We start from the raw sequence: 15,487 nt of genomic DNA, 5'->3' as shown, positions 1-15,487 counted from the left end.
ATTTTATGCATAGGAGAGAATTATCAGAGTTTCTTAAAATGTAGGAAATACTAAGGAAGTTTTTTAATTGTATTGAAAGTCATAACTTGCTTGTGGATTTATAGGATGGTGAATAGATTTTATCTCAAGTACCATCTCCAATTGATTGAAAATGGTTGCAAGGATGTATGAAAGTAAGAGAGTGCTCAGTGATTGGGCTTGGGGGCCAAGGGCTGTAGCTAATTACCAATGTCTCATGAATGCAGGAATAGGGAGTTGTCGTTACATTAGTCATCTCTTGTATGGAATGGTGTGAGGGGTAGGTGTGGGTAAATAGCTGGACAAGTAGTTACCTAACTGAATGAGGAACAATCCTTTTAGGATTATGGAATTTTTTAATCTGAACATGACTTTGAATTATCTAATTTGAACCCATCATTTTTATGGAATTGAAAACTGAAGACCAAAGATATCAAGGGATTTTGGACTAAGATTGTGCTGCTATTTAGTAGTACAGGTACCAGAACAGGCTTCTTAGTTCCAGTTTAACTCATTTAGGCATGATATAAAATTAGTATTGTCAGATACACAGGCTATCAAAGATTGAAAAAAAATAGCCGTAACATATTGCCATTATATATCCTAAATGTAAAAATATTATGTGTTTGCTTCTTTCCTACTGGACTCTAATTCTTATCTTGGTTTCCATCAGTTCTACTTCTACCCTTTATTCTATGCCTTTTCAATGCTCCCCCACTACATTTCCTCTGAACATTTTGTCATATCTTCCACCTTGATGCATAATCAAATTATTTAACTTTCATATCACTAGCTAGGACTTTTCCCTGTATCTAGGTTTCACACCTTAAAGTACTGGACTTGCCTTAGCCTAGTTAGCGTTACGTACTTTTTAAAAAAGGCCTGTTTTGATGTTGGTTTGACTTCTTGGTATGTGGGATCTCTGTAGAAATCTAACTGGCTTGATAGGCTGTATAATTTATTTATGATTAGAAATAATTACCATTATAAAAATTGAAATACTGTAAAACTATTTAGTTTAATATATGATATAAATATGTTTTTATGCTTAGCATATGGATTTCTTCTTCTGTGCATATACTTTCATATGTTTTGTTTTTTGAAGTACAGTTGATTTACAGTTTTGTCTTAGTTTCAGGTATACAGCATATTGATTTAGTATTTTTGTCAGATTGTATTCCGTTATAGGTTATTACAAGATACTGGGCATAATTCCCAGTGCTATACAGTGTATTCTTGTTGCTTATCTACTTTTTATATGATAATTTGTATCTGTTAATCCCATGTCCCTAATTTATCCCTTCCTGCTTTCCTCTCCCCTTTGGTAACCCCTAGTTTGTTTTCTATATCTGTGAGTCTATTTCTGTTTTGCATACACATTCATTTGTATTGCATTTTAGATTCCACATGTAAGTGATATTATACAGTATTTGTCTTCCTCTGTCTGACTTATTGCGCTAAGCATAACATTCTCTAGGTCCATCCATGTTTCTGCAAATGGCTTTTTTTCATTGTTTTTTATGACCAACTAATACTCCATTTGTGGAGTATTTACATGCCCACCAATTTACATGCCCACCAACAGTGTATGAGGGTTCCCTTTTCTCCACATCCTCTCTAACATTTGTCTTTTGTAGACTTTTTGATGATAACTATTCTGACCGGTGTGATGTGATACCTCATTGTGGTTTTGATTTGCATTTCTGTAATAATTAGTGATGTTGAGCATCTTTTCACGTGCCTGTTAGCCAACTGCATGTCTTCTTTGGGAAAATGTCTATTCAGATCCTATGCCCACTTTTGGATTGAATTGTTTGCTTGGTTTTTTTTGATACTGAGTTGTATGAGCTGTTCATATATTTTGGATATGAACCCCTTGTCAGCCGCATCATTTGCCAATATTTTCTTCCATTCCATAGTTCGTCTTTTTCTTTTGTCAGTGGTTTCTTTTGCTATGCAAATCTTTAAGTTTAATTAGGCCCCATTTGTTTATTTTTGCTCTTATTTCTTTCACCTTAGGAGGCTGATCTAAGAAAATATTGCTACAATTTCTGTCAAAGAGTGCTCTGCCTCTGTTCTCTTCTAGGAGTGTTATGGTTTTGGGGCTTACATTTAAACTGTTTTGAGCGTTTGTTTTGTTTTGTTTTTTGTGTATATGGTGTGAAAGGGAATGTTCTACTCTTACTGTTTTACATGTGGCTGTCCATTTTCCTAGCACCACTTGTTGAAGACTCTGTCTTTTCTCCATTGTATAGGCTTACCTCTTTTGTCGTAGATTAATTTATCGCAGGTGCTTGGGTTTATTTCTGGACTGTATTCTGTTCCATTGATCTATGTGTCTATTTTTGTGCCAATACCATGCAGTTCTGCTTACTATAGTTTAGTATAGTGTGACATCTGGGAGGGTTATACATCCAGCTTTGTTCCTTTTTCTCAGGATTGCTCTGGCAATTAAGGGTCTTTTGTGACTTCATATAAATTTTAGGATAATTTGTTCTAGTTCTGTGAAAAATGTCCTGGGTATTTTGATAGGGATTGCATTAAATCTGTAGATTGATTTGGCTAATATGTCCATTTTAATAATGTTAATTCTTCCAACCCAGTAGCACGGAATATTTTTCCATTTCTTCGAATCATCTTCCTCAATGTTTTATAGTTTTCAGAGTGTAGGTCTTTCACCTCCTTGGTGAAGTTTATTCCTAGAGTTTGTTTGTTTGTTTTTGGTGCAATTTTAAACAGGATTGTTTTTTACTTTCTGATATTTCATTATTAGTATATAGAACCGCAGCATATTTCTGTATATTAGTCTTGTATCCTGCAGCCTTTCTGAATTCATCTATTAGTTCTAATAGTTTTTGGGCCTAGACTTTAGGGTTCTCTATAGAGTATCATGTCATCTGCAGATAATGACAGTTTTAGCTCTTCACTTGCAATTTGTGTACCTTTTATTTCTTTTTGTTTTTGATTGCTGTGTCTAGGACTTCCAGTACTATTTCCTGAATTTAGCGGGAAGGCTTTCAGCATTTCACTTTTGAGTATTATGTTGGCTGTGGGTTTGTCATATATGTTGAGATTTGTTCCCTCTATACCCACTTTGATGAACATTTTTATCATGAATGGATGTTGAATTTCTCAAATGCATTTTCTGCGTCTGTTGAGATAATCATGTGATTTTCATTTTTTGTTCGTTTAAGTGGTATGTCACATTGGCTAATTTGCGTATGTTGAACCATCCTTGTGACCCTGGGATAAATTCAACTTGATCATGGTGTATGATCCATTTTATGCATCATTGGATTAGGTTTGCTTATATTTTGTTGAGGATTTTTGCATCTCTATTAAACAAAGATATTGGCCTGTAATTTTCCTTTTTTGTAGAGTCTTTGTGTGATTTTGGTATCAGGGTAATGGTGGGGCCTCATAAAGTGAATTTGGGAGCGTTCCCCCCTCTTCAGATTTTTGGAATAGTTTGAGAAGGATAGGTATAATTTCTTCTTTACATGTTTGGTTGTCTGGTCCTGGACTTTTGTTTGCTGGGAGTATTTTAATTGTAGATTCAATTTCACTCCTAGTGATTAGTCTTCAAATTATCTGTTTCTTCTTGACTCAGTCTTGGCAAGCTGTATCTTTCTAGAAATTTGTCTATGTCATCTAGGTTATCCAGTTTGTTGGCATATAACTATTCATAGTATTCTCTGTCATTTTGTTTGTTTGTTTCTCTGTAGTATTGTGTTTATTTGGGTCCTCTCTCTTTTCTTCTTAGTGAGAGCCTGGCTAAAGTTTATCAATTTTATTTGTCTTTATAAATAACCACGTCTTGGTTTCATTGATCTTCTCTGTTGATTTTTTGGTCTCTATTTTATTTATTCTCTCTGATCTTTTTTATTTCCTTCCTTCTGCTGACTTTGGACTTTGTTTTTCTAATTCTTTTAGGTGGTATGTTAGGTTGTTTATTTGAGATTTTTCTTATTCTTGAGGAAGGCCTGTATCACTATGAACTTCTCTCTTAGAACTATTTTTGCTGTATCCCATAGATTTTGGAAAACTGTGTTTTCATCTTCATTTGTCCTGAGGTATTTTCTAATTTCCCTTTTGATTTCATCATTGACCCTTTTTTTTTTTAGTAGCATATTGTTTAGTCTCAGTGTGTTTGTTCTTTCCTGATTTTCTTTCTGTAGTTCATTTATAGTTTCATACTGTTGTGCTTGGGAGAAATGCTTGATATAATTTCTATCCTCTTACATTTCTTGAGACTTGTTTTGTGACCTAGTACGTGATCTATCCTGGAGAACGTTCCATGTGCCCTTGAAAAGAATGTATATGTATTCTGCTATTATTGGATGTTATTTCCTGTAGCTATCAACTAAGTCCAACTGGTCTAATGTGTCAGTTAAGACTACTGTTTGCCTGTTGATTTTCTGTCTGGATTATCTGTCCATCGATGTAAATGGGGTGTTAAAGTCCCCTACTGTTATTATATTTTTGTCAGTTTCTCCCTTTATGTCTGTTAATATTTGCTTTATATATTTAGGTGTGCCTATATTAGGTGCATGTATGTTCACAAATGTTATATCCTGTCTTGTTTTGATCCCTTTATCATTATATAATGCCCTTTGCTACCTTTTGTTATAACCTTTGAAAGTCTATTTTGTCTGATATGAGTATTGCTACCCCTGCTTTCTTGTCATTTTTGTTTGCATGAAATATTTTTTTATCCACTCACTTTCAGTCTGTATGTGTCTTTTACCCTGAAGTGAGTTTATTAGGCAGTTTATTGAAGGGTTTTGTTTTTTTAATCCAGTCAGCCACGCTGTCTTTTGGAGAGTTTAGTCCATTGGCATTTAAAGTAATTATTGATAAGTATGTACTCATTGCCATTTTAATCCTTGTTTTCCAGTTGTTTTTGTAGTTGTTCTTCATTCATTTCTTCTTTTTGTTTCTCCTGTACTGGTTTGATGATTTTCTTTTTTAGTATGCTTGAGTTCCTTTCTTTTTGGTTTTTGTGTATCTACTGTAGGTTTTTGATTTGTAGTTACAATGGGGTTCATATATGTTGACCTATAATTATGTCTACTTGCTTTAAACTGATAAACATTTAAGTTCAAACACATTCTGAAAATTTCTACAGTTTTCACTCCCCTCCTTCATATATATATATATAATATATATCATATATATAATATATAAATACATATATATATATATATATTTTTTTTTTTCCCCACACACACACACTGCATGGGTTGTGGGATCTTAGTACCCTGACCAGGGATCAAACCTGGGGCCCTGGCAGTGAGAGCACTGAGTCCTAACCACTGGACCACCAGGGAATTCCCCTTCATATGTTGTTTTTTGATGTCATATTTTACATTCATGCTTATCCCTTTACTGTTTATTGTAGTTATAGTTGCTTTTATAATTTCTTTTTTTTTAATCTAGATACTGTCTTATTTAAGTGATCTTCAATCCTTACTATTTGCCTTTTCTATTGGGATTTCCCCTTTTCTATAGACTGTTAACTTCTTTTCCATTTAGAGAAGACCCTCCAACATTTCTTTTAGGCTAGGTTTAGTAATGGTGAATTCTTTTAGTTTTTGCTTGTCTGAGAAGTTCTTTATCTCTCCTTCTATTCTAAATGACAATCTTGCTGGGTAGAGTATCCTAGGTTGCAGATTTTTCCCTGTTAGGACTTTGAATATATCATGCCACTCCCTTCTGGCCTGCAGAATTTCTGCAGAGAAATCAGTTGATAGGCTTTTAGACATTCCCTTATATATGACTCTGTTTTTCTCTTGCTGCCTTTAGAATTTTCTATTTATCTTTAACTTTTGCCATTTTAATTATGACATGTTTTGGTGTGGGTCTGTTTGGATTCACCTCGTTTGGGGCCCTATGTGCTTCCTGTACCTGGATATCTGTTTACTTCTTTAGATTTGGGAAATTTCCAGCCGTAATTTCTTTAAATACAGTTTCTCTCTATCTTCTCCTTCTGAAAACCCCATAATGTGAATGTTGGCACATTTTATATTATCCCAAAGATCTCACATGTTGCTTTTGTTTTTTTTGTTGTTTGTTTTTTGGTTTGTTTATTTTCATTTGTCTTTCTGTCTGCTGTTCTGATTGGGTGATTTCCATTATTCTGTCTTCCAGATCTCTTATGTGTTCTTCTGTCATTTAGTCTGCTATTCATTGCTTCTAGAGTGCTTTTATCTCAGGAATTGAATGACCTATTTTTGATTGGGTCTTATTTATAGTTTCTAGTTCCTTGTTAAAATGATCTGTGCTTATAGATCATTTCTCTTAATTCAGTTAGCATTTTTGTTACCAAATTTTTTTTTTTTTGGCCACACCACGCAAACTAAGATCCCATTCTTACAGGATCTTAGTTCCCTTACCAGGGATCGAACCTGGGCCCCTGGCAGTGAGAACGCCAAGTCCTAACCACTGGACCGCCAGGGAATTCCCATATTACCAAATTGTTTAGTTCATTGTCTGATAGACTGATTATCTCTGTTTCATTATTTTTTTTCAGGGGTTTTCTCTTGCTTTTTCAATTGAGAGTAGTTCCTTTGCCTTTTCATTTTACTTTCTCTGTCTCTGTGAATTTGGGTGAAACAGTTATCTATTGTGGTCTTGAAGGGGTGTTTTTATGTGGGAGTGTCCCTTTGTAGACTGCATGTGCCCAGTGTCTTTGGTTTGAAGGCTAAATTTTATGTGGATGACAGCCACATCTTTCCTGAGGGTGTACTGGCCACTGTCACCTTGATAGGAAGTGTGACTGCTGTTGGAGGAGCTAAAGCCTGCGCAGAGTGCGAGGCAGAACTTCCTCCCTGCTCAGTGGCCATTGCCACCCTGACAGGTCAGAGTCTGTTTCCGAGTTGCTTTGAAAATTATTTTCTAACAAAAATGAAATTATATCATTATATATTAACTTATCTCAGTCTCTTAAAATTTCTGTATTATACCATAATTTAAATAATCTATTAATTGATATTTAAGTTATTTCCATGATTATACTAAAATACTGCTACAGTAAATGTCCTTGTCTGTATAGTTTTGTGCATTTGTTTGTGTCTATCTGTAAGATAAATTCATGGAGTCAGATCTACCCTCCACCAGTCCCTCCCATCAGGAAACTTGCACAAGCCTCTTAGATAGCCTCATCCACCAGAGGGCAGAGAGCAGAAGCAAGAACTACAGTCCTGCAGCCTGTGGAACAAAAACCACATTCACAGAAAGATAGACAAGATGAAAAGGCAGAGGGCTATGTACCAGATGAAGGAACAAGATAAAACCCCAGAAAAACAACTCAGTGAAGTGGAGATAGGCAACCTTCCAGAAAAAGAATTCAGAATAATGACAGTGAAGAGGATCCAGGACCTCGGAAAAAGAATGGAGGCAGAGATAGAGAAGGTGCAAGAAATGTTTAACGAAGACCTGGAAGAATTAAAGAATAAACAAACAGAGATGAACAACACAATAACTGAAATGAAAACTACACTAGAAGGAATCAACAGCAGAATAACTGAGGCAGAAGAACGGATAAGTGACCTGGAAGACAGAATGGTGGAATTCACTGCTGCAGAACAGAATAAAGAAAAAAGAATGAAAAGAAATGAAGACAGCCTAAGAGACCTCTGGGACAACATTAAATGCACCAACATTTGCATTATAGGGGTCCCAGAAGGAGAAGAGAGAGAGAAAGGACCAGAGAAAATACTTGAAGAGATTATAGTCGAAAACTTCCCTAACAAGGGAAAGGAAATAGCCACCAAAGTCCGGGAAGCACAGAGGGTCCCATACAGGATAAACCCAAGGAGAAACACACCGAGACACATAGTAATCAAATTGGCAAAAGTTAAAGACAAAGAAAAATTACGGAAAGCAGCAAGGGAAAAATGACAAATAACATACAAGGGAACACCCATAAGGTTAACAGCTGCTTTCTCAGCAGAAACTCTACAAGCCAGAAGGGAGTGGCATGATATACTTAAAGTAATGAAAAGGAAGAACCTACAACCAAGATTACTCTACCATGCAAGGATCTCATTCAGAGTCGATGGAGAAATCTAAAGCTTTACAGACAAGCAAAAGCTAAGAGGATTCAGCACCACCAAACCAGGTCTACAACAAATGCTAAAGGAACTTCTCTAAGTGGGAAACACAAGAGAAGAAAAGGACCTACAAAAACAAACCCAAAACAATTAAGAAAATGGTCATAGGAACATACATATGTATAATTATCTCAAACATGAATGGATTAAATGCTCCAACCAAAAGACACAGGCTTGCTGAATGGATGCAAAAACAAGACCCATATATATGCTGTGTACAAGAGACCCACTTCAGACCTAGGCACACATACAAACTGAAAGTGAGGGGATGGAAAAAGATATTCCATACAAATGGAAATCAAAAGAAAACTGGAGTAGCTATACTCATATCAGATAAAATAGACTTTAAAATAAAGAATGTTACAAGAGACAAGGAAGGACACTACATAATGATCAAGGGATCAATCCAAGAAGAAGATATAACAATCATAAATATATATGCACACAACATAGGAGCACCTCAATACATAAGGCAGCTGCTAACAGCTATAAAAGAGGAAATCGACAGTAACACAATAATAGTGGGAGACTTTAACACGTCACTTAACACCAATGGACAGATCATCCAAAATGAAAATAAATAAGGAAACAGAAGCTTTAAATGACACAATAGACCAGATAGATTTAATTGATATTTATAGGACATTCCATCCAAAGACAGCAGATTACACTTTCTTCTCAAGTGCGCACGGAGCATTCTCCAGGATAGATCACATCTTGGGTCGTAAATCAAGCCTCAGTAAATTTAAGAAAATTGAAATCATATCAAGCATCTTTTCTGACCACAGCGTTATGAGATTAGAAATCAATTACAGGGGAAAAAACGTAAAAAACACAAACACATGGAGGATAAACAATATGTTACTAAATAACCAAGAGATCACTGAAGAAATCAAAGAGGAAATCAAAGAATACCTAGAGACAAATGACAATGAAAACACGATGATCCAAAGCCTATGGGATGCAGCAAAAGCAGTTCTAAGAGGGAAATTTATAGCTATACAAGCCTACCTCAAGAAACAAGAAAAATCTCAAACAATCTAACCTTACACCTAAAGGAACTAGAGAAAGAAGACCAAACAAAACCCAAAGTTAGCAGAAGGAAAGAAATCATAAACATCAGAGCAGAAATAAATGAAACAGAAACAAAGAAAACAATAGTAAAGATCAGTAAAACTAAAAGCTGGTTCTTTGAGAAGATGAACAAAATTGATAAACCATTAGCCAGACTCATCAAGAAAAAGAGGGAGAGGACTCAAATCAATAAAATTAGAAACGAAAAAGGAGAAGTTACAACAGACACTGCAGAAATACAAAGCATCCTAAGATACTACTGCAAGCAACTCTATGCCAATAAAATGGGCAACCTGGAAGAAATGGACAAATTTTTAGAAAGGTATAACCTTCCAAGACTGAACCAGGAAGAAATAGAAAATATGAACAGACCAATTACAAGTAATGAAATGGAAACTGTGATTAAAAATCTTCCAACAAACAAAAGTCCAGGACCAGATGGCTTCACAGGTGAATTCTGTCAAACATTTAGAGAAGAGCTAACACCTATCCTTCTCAAACTCTTCCAAAAAATTGCAGAGGAAGGAACACTCCCAAACTCATTCTGTGAGGCCACCATCACCCTGATACCAAAACCAGACCAAGATACTACAAAAAAAGAAAATTACAGACCAATATCACTGATGAATATAGATGCAAAAATCCTCAACAAAATACTAGCAAACAGAATCAAACAACACATTAAAAGGTTGATACACCACAATCAAGTGGGATTTATCCCAGGGATGCAAGGATTCTTCAATATATGCAAATCAATCAATGTGCACCATATTAACAAATTGAAGAAGAAAAACCATATGATGATCTCAATAGATGCAGAAAAGGCTTTTGACAAAATTCAACACCCATTTATGCTAAAAACTCTCCAGAAAGTGGGCATAGAGGGCACCTACCTCAACATAATAAAGGCCATATACGACAAACCCACAGCAAACATCATTCTCAGTAGTGAAAAACTGAAAGCATTTCCTCTAAGATCAGGAACAAGGCAAGGATGTCCACTCTCACCACTATTATTCAACATAGTTTTGGAAGTCCCAGCCACGGCAATCAGAGAAGAAAAAGAAATAAAAGGAATACAAATTGGAAAAGAAGAAGTAAAACTATCACTGTTTGCAGATGACATGATACTATACATAGAGAATCCTAAAAATGCCACCAGAAAGCTACTAGAGCTAATCAATGAATTTGGTAAAGCTGCAGGATATAAAATTAATGCACAGAAATCTCTTGCATTCCTATACACTAATGATGAAAAATCTGAAAGAGAAATTAAGGCAACACTCCCATTTACCACTGCAACAAAAAGTATAAAATACCTAGGAAAAAACCTACCTAGGGAGACAAAAGACCTATATGCAGAAAGCTATAAGAAACTGATGAAAGAAATTAAAAATGGTACCAACAGATGGAGAGATATACCATGTTCTTGGATTGGAAGAATCAATATTGTGAAAATGACTCTACTACCCAAAGCAATCTACAGATTTGATGCAATCCCTATCAAATTACCAATGGCATTTTTTACGGAACTACAACAAAAAATCTTAAAATTTGTATGGAGACACAGAATACCCCAAATAGCCAAAGCAGTCTTCAGGGGAAAAAACGGAGCTGGAGGAATCAGACTCCCTGGCTTCAGACTATACTACAAAGCTACAGTAATCGAGACAACATGGTACTGGCACAAAAACAGAAATATAGATCAATGGAACAAGATAGAAAGCCCAGAGATAAACCCACACCGCTATGGTCAACTAATCTATGAGAAAGGAGTCAAGGAACTACAGTGGAGAAGAGACAGTCTCTTCAATAAGTGGTGCTGGGAAAAGTGGATGGCTACATGTAAAAGAATGAAATTAGGATGCTCCCTAACACCATACACAAAAATAAACTCAAAATTGATTAGAGACCTAAATGTAAGATCAGACACTATAAAACTCTTAGAGGAAAACATAGGAAGAGCACTCTTTGACATAAATCACAGCAAGATCTTTTTTGATCCACCTCCTAGAGTAATGGAAATAAAAACAAAAATAAACAAATGGGACCTAATGAAACTTAAACGGTTTTGTCACAGCAAAGGAAACCATAAACAAGACGAAAAGACAACCCTCAGAATGGGAGAAAATATTTGCAAACGAATCAACGGACAAAGGATTAATCCCCAAAATATATAAACAGCTCATGCATCTCAATATTAAAAAAACAACCCAATCCAAAAATGGGCAGAAGACCTAAATAGACATTTCTCCAAAGAAGACATACAGATGGCCACGAAGCCCACGAAAAGCTGCTCAACATCACTAATTATTAGAGAAATGCAAATCAAAACTACAATGAGGTATCACCTCACACCAGTTAGAATGGGCATCATCAGAAAATCTACAAACAACAAATGCTGGAGAGGGTGTGGAGAAAAGGGAACCCTCTTGCACTGTTGGTGAGAATGTAAATTGATACAGCCACTATGGAGAACAGTATGGAGGTTCCTTAAAGAACTAAAAATAGAATTATCATATGATCCAGCAATCCCACTACTGGACATATACCCAGAGAAAACCATAATTCAAAAGAACACATGCATCTCAATGTTCATTGCAGCACTATTTACTATAGCCAGGTCATGGAAGCAACCTAAATGCCCATTGACAGATGAATGGATAAAGAAGGTGTGGTATGTATTTACAATGGAATATTACTCAGCCATAAAAAGGAATGAAATTGGGTCATTGTTCAGACGTGGGTGGATGTAGAGACTGTCATACAGAGTGAAGTAAGTCAGAAAGAGAAAAACAAATATCGTATATTAATGCATATATGTGGAACCTAGAAAAATAGATGAAACAGTTTGCAGGGCAGAAATTGAGACACAGATGTAGAGAACAAGCGTATGGACACCAAGGGGGGAAAGCAGTGGGGTGGTGGTGGTGGTGATGTGATGAATTGGGTGATTGGGATTGACATATATACACTGATATGTATAAAACTGATGACTAATAAGAACCTGCTGTATAAAAAAATAAAATAAAATTTAAAAATTAAAAAAATAGATAAATTCTTAGAAAGTACAATGGCAGGGTCAAAATGTATGAGCATTTTAAAGATTTAATTATACTTCTGATTTAGGATGGTAGACTGAACATGTGTTTTCTTCCTGTCCCTTATAATTCCATGCAAAATAAGTACAAAAAAAAGTAGATAGAATACATGGAAACAGACTGCTTAACAATGTCTGAAAGATTTTTAAAATTTTTCATATATGTTGTTGGATGAAATAAAAACCTTGGCTAAAAGAGTCTGCATGTTGGAACCCTGAAGAGACTCCAGGCCAATAGTTGCAAATATGATAGAGGAATTCAAAAGTGAGATGCAGTACTTTAAAATGAATTCATTCCATTTCTGTTTCCACATTCCCCTCTTCATCCCAATGACAGAATGTAAATGTGGTATTTACCCAAGTTAAAGGGAGAGAAAGTAACAGACATTTCTCTAAAGAATTTCAACATACTGTTTGGGAAAAGTTAATGCTGCTTCTGCTTTTGATAATGGTAGACTAGATAATTTGGATTAGTCTTCCTAATCCAGATAGTTGAGAATAGCTATTTCCTCTGTAATAAAATATGAAAATAAGCTGTTTGAAGAAACTGGAGCATTAATAAAGTATTAAAGAATTATAGGGATAGAATCTAGGAAAAGAAGTAAACTCAGAAGGGGGGACCTGTCATTTAGGACTCCTTTTTCCTTAGGGGCTTCTGCAAGTTGCAGAAAAGGTGGCTGAGAAACTGAGTGGTGTTCTCAAAAGTCTTACAAGGGTGGGGAGGACAAAAATTAGAGTCCAGAGAACTAGCAAGGGTTGAGGGAAGCTGGTGAACCTTCCATGTTCTGGGTTGGAACCCCAAAAGTTTACACTGGCCCAGCTTCAAATAATCTTACCTTTGAAATTGAATTAAGATGATTATGGAACACTAGGACCCCAAGGAGCCCACTAGGAGTAAATATAAATCCTCTTAGAGGAATATAATATCATACTAGACCTGAAATTATTTCTACAGTTTTTAACATACAGTGTCTAATACTCAATTTTAAATCCCAGACACAATAGGAGACAAGATAACCCTAACAAAAATCAAAAGAAAATATGAACAGTGGGCAAATTACAGAGATTGGTATTTTTAGACATAGATTTTAAATGCTTGTTCTGTTTAAAGAGATGAGACAAAATGGAGAATTTTAGAAGAGAACTGGAAACAACAACAACATAAAGGACCAAATGAAACTCTAGATATAAACTACAATAATCAAAATTAAGAACTCAGTTGGGGCTTCCCTGGTGGCGCAGTGGTTGAGAATCTGCCTGCTAATGCAGTGGACACGGGTTCAAGCCCTGGTCTGGGAGGATCCCACATGCCGCGGAGCAACTAGGCCCGTGAGCCACAACTACTGAGCCTGCCCATCTGGAGCCTGTGCTCCGCAACAAGAGAGGTGGCGATAGAGGCCCAAACACTGTGATGAATAGCAGCCCCCGCTTGCCACAACTAGAGAAAGCCCTCTCACAGAAACGAAGACCCAACACAGCAAAAATAAATAAAGTACTAAACTCCTACCCCCAGCATCTTAAAAAAAAAAAAAAAAAACTCAGTTGGTAGATATAACCACAGCAGATTAGGAACAGCTGAAGAGAGAACTAGTAATTGAAAACAGATCAGAAGAAAATATCCAGACTTAAGAAAGGAGAGAAAGATGGATAGAAAATTCAGAAGAGAGGATAAGATAAATAAGGGATATAGTGGGGAGTCTAATATGTCTACTAGAGTAACAGAAGGAGAAGAGAAAGAGAATGGGACAGAAGGAATATTTTAAGAGCTGAGAACATTCCAAAACTGTTGAAAGGCAACAGGCCACAAATTCAAGAACCCCCATGAATCCTAATGGGATAAATAAAAAGGTAATGACTCCTAGACACATCATAGTAAAACTGTTGAAAACTAAACACAAAGTGAAAAGTATTTAAAGTACCCAGAGTAGAATGGAAGAGAGGAAGTACCTTCAAAAGAGTAACAATTTGTTTGACAGGTGACTTCTCCATAGAAACCACAGAGGATGGAAGAGAATGGAATGACATCTTTATAGGGCAGAAACAAAATTACTGCCAACCTAGTTCTATATCCAGTGAAAATTCCTTTAAGGGTAAAGTTAATATAAGGACATTTGCAGACAAATTATAGAATTTGTTACCAGAATACCTATACTTAAGAAAATAATAAAGGTTTTCTTCAAGCAGGAAAGAAAAACTTATTTTTTTAAGATACTTGAAGTTTAAAAAAGGAATGAAAAACAACAAAAAGGATAAATATGTAGATTAGTCTGACACCATATAAAATGATAAAATAGTATCTTGTGGCATTTAAAATATAAAGATTTAAAAGTACAACAGTTGTCTTTTGGTCAGAGTAAGGGGTGTGTATACACATAGACTTTGATAAATCAAGGATGTACATTTTAATCTCTAAGGTACCTATTAAAATAATAGTAAAAGTTGAATAACTACCAAACTAATCAGGGGAAGGTGGGTGAGGGAATGGAACAATAAAATGTTCATTCAGTCTAAGAGAAGGCAAGGAAAGAAAGAAAAAAATGACACCTAACAGGTGGGACATATAGAAGGAAAATAGTAAGATGGTAGATTTAAGTCTAAATATATTGATAAATAGTATTGAGTATAAGTAGACTAAATTTCCTGAATAAAAGGCAAAGATTGCCAGACTGGAGGAAAAATAAAACCCAACTCCTACCATATGATCCAGCAATTCCACTCCTGGTTATATATTCGAAGAAAACAAAAACAATAATTCAAAAAGATACATGCATTCCAATGTTCATAGCAGCATTATTTGCAATAGCCAAGATACAGAAGCAACCTAAGTGTCCATCAACAGATGAATGGATAAAGAAGATGTAGTCTGTATGTATGTGTGTACACATATACGTGCGCGTACGCACACACACGCACAATGGAATATTACTTGGTGCGCACACAGGCACAATGGAATATTACTTGGAATATTACATGCCACATGCTGCGGAGCAACTAAGCCCATGTGCCGCAGCGACTGAGCCTGCGTGCCACAACTACTGAGGCCCGTGTGCCTAGAGCCTGTGCTCTGCAACAACAGAAGCCACCGCAGTGAGAAGCCTGCGCACCACAACAAAGAGTAACCCCCATTCACCACAACTAGAGAAAGCCCGCACACAGCAACGAAGACCCAACATAGCTAAAA

The 15,487-nt window shown here is 35.9% G+C and overlaps 1 protein-coding gene across 1 annotated transcript in view; it reads left to right on the top strand.

The window, feature by feature from the left end:
* The window catches only part of LIN9 (lin-9 DREAM MuvB core complex component), a gene marked incomplete at its 5' end in the record, with an annotated part of 110,433 nt that overhangs the window by 73,451 nt on the left and 21,495 nt on the right, over window positions 1-15,487 (top strand). The gene's annotated exons all lie outside the window — the stretch shown is intronic.

Source organism: Stenella coeruleoalba (genome assembly GCF_951394435.1).
Source record: "Stenella coeruleoalba genome assembly, chromosome: 1".
In the NCBI taxonomy this organism is placed as follows: Eukaryota; Metazoa; Chordata; class Mammalia; order Artiodactyla; family Delphinidae; genus Stenella; species Stenella coeruleoalba.
This window is presented reverse-complemented; position numbering and strand designations above follow the sequence as displayed.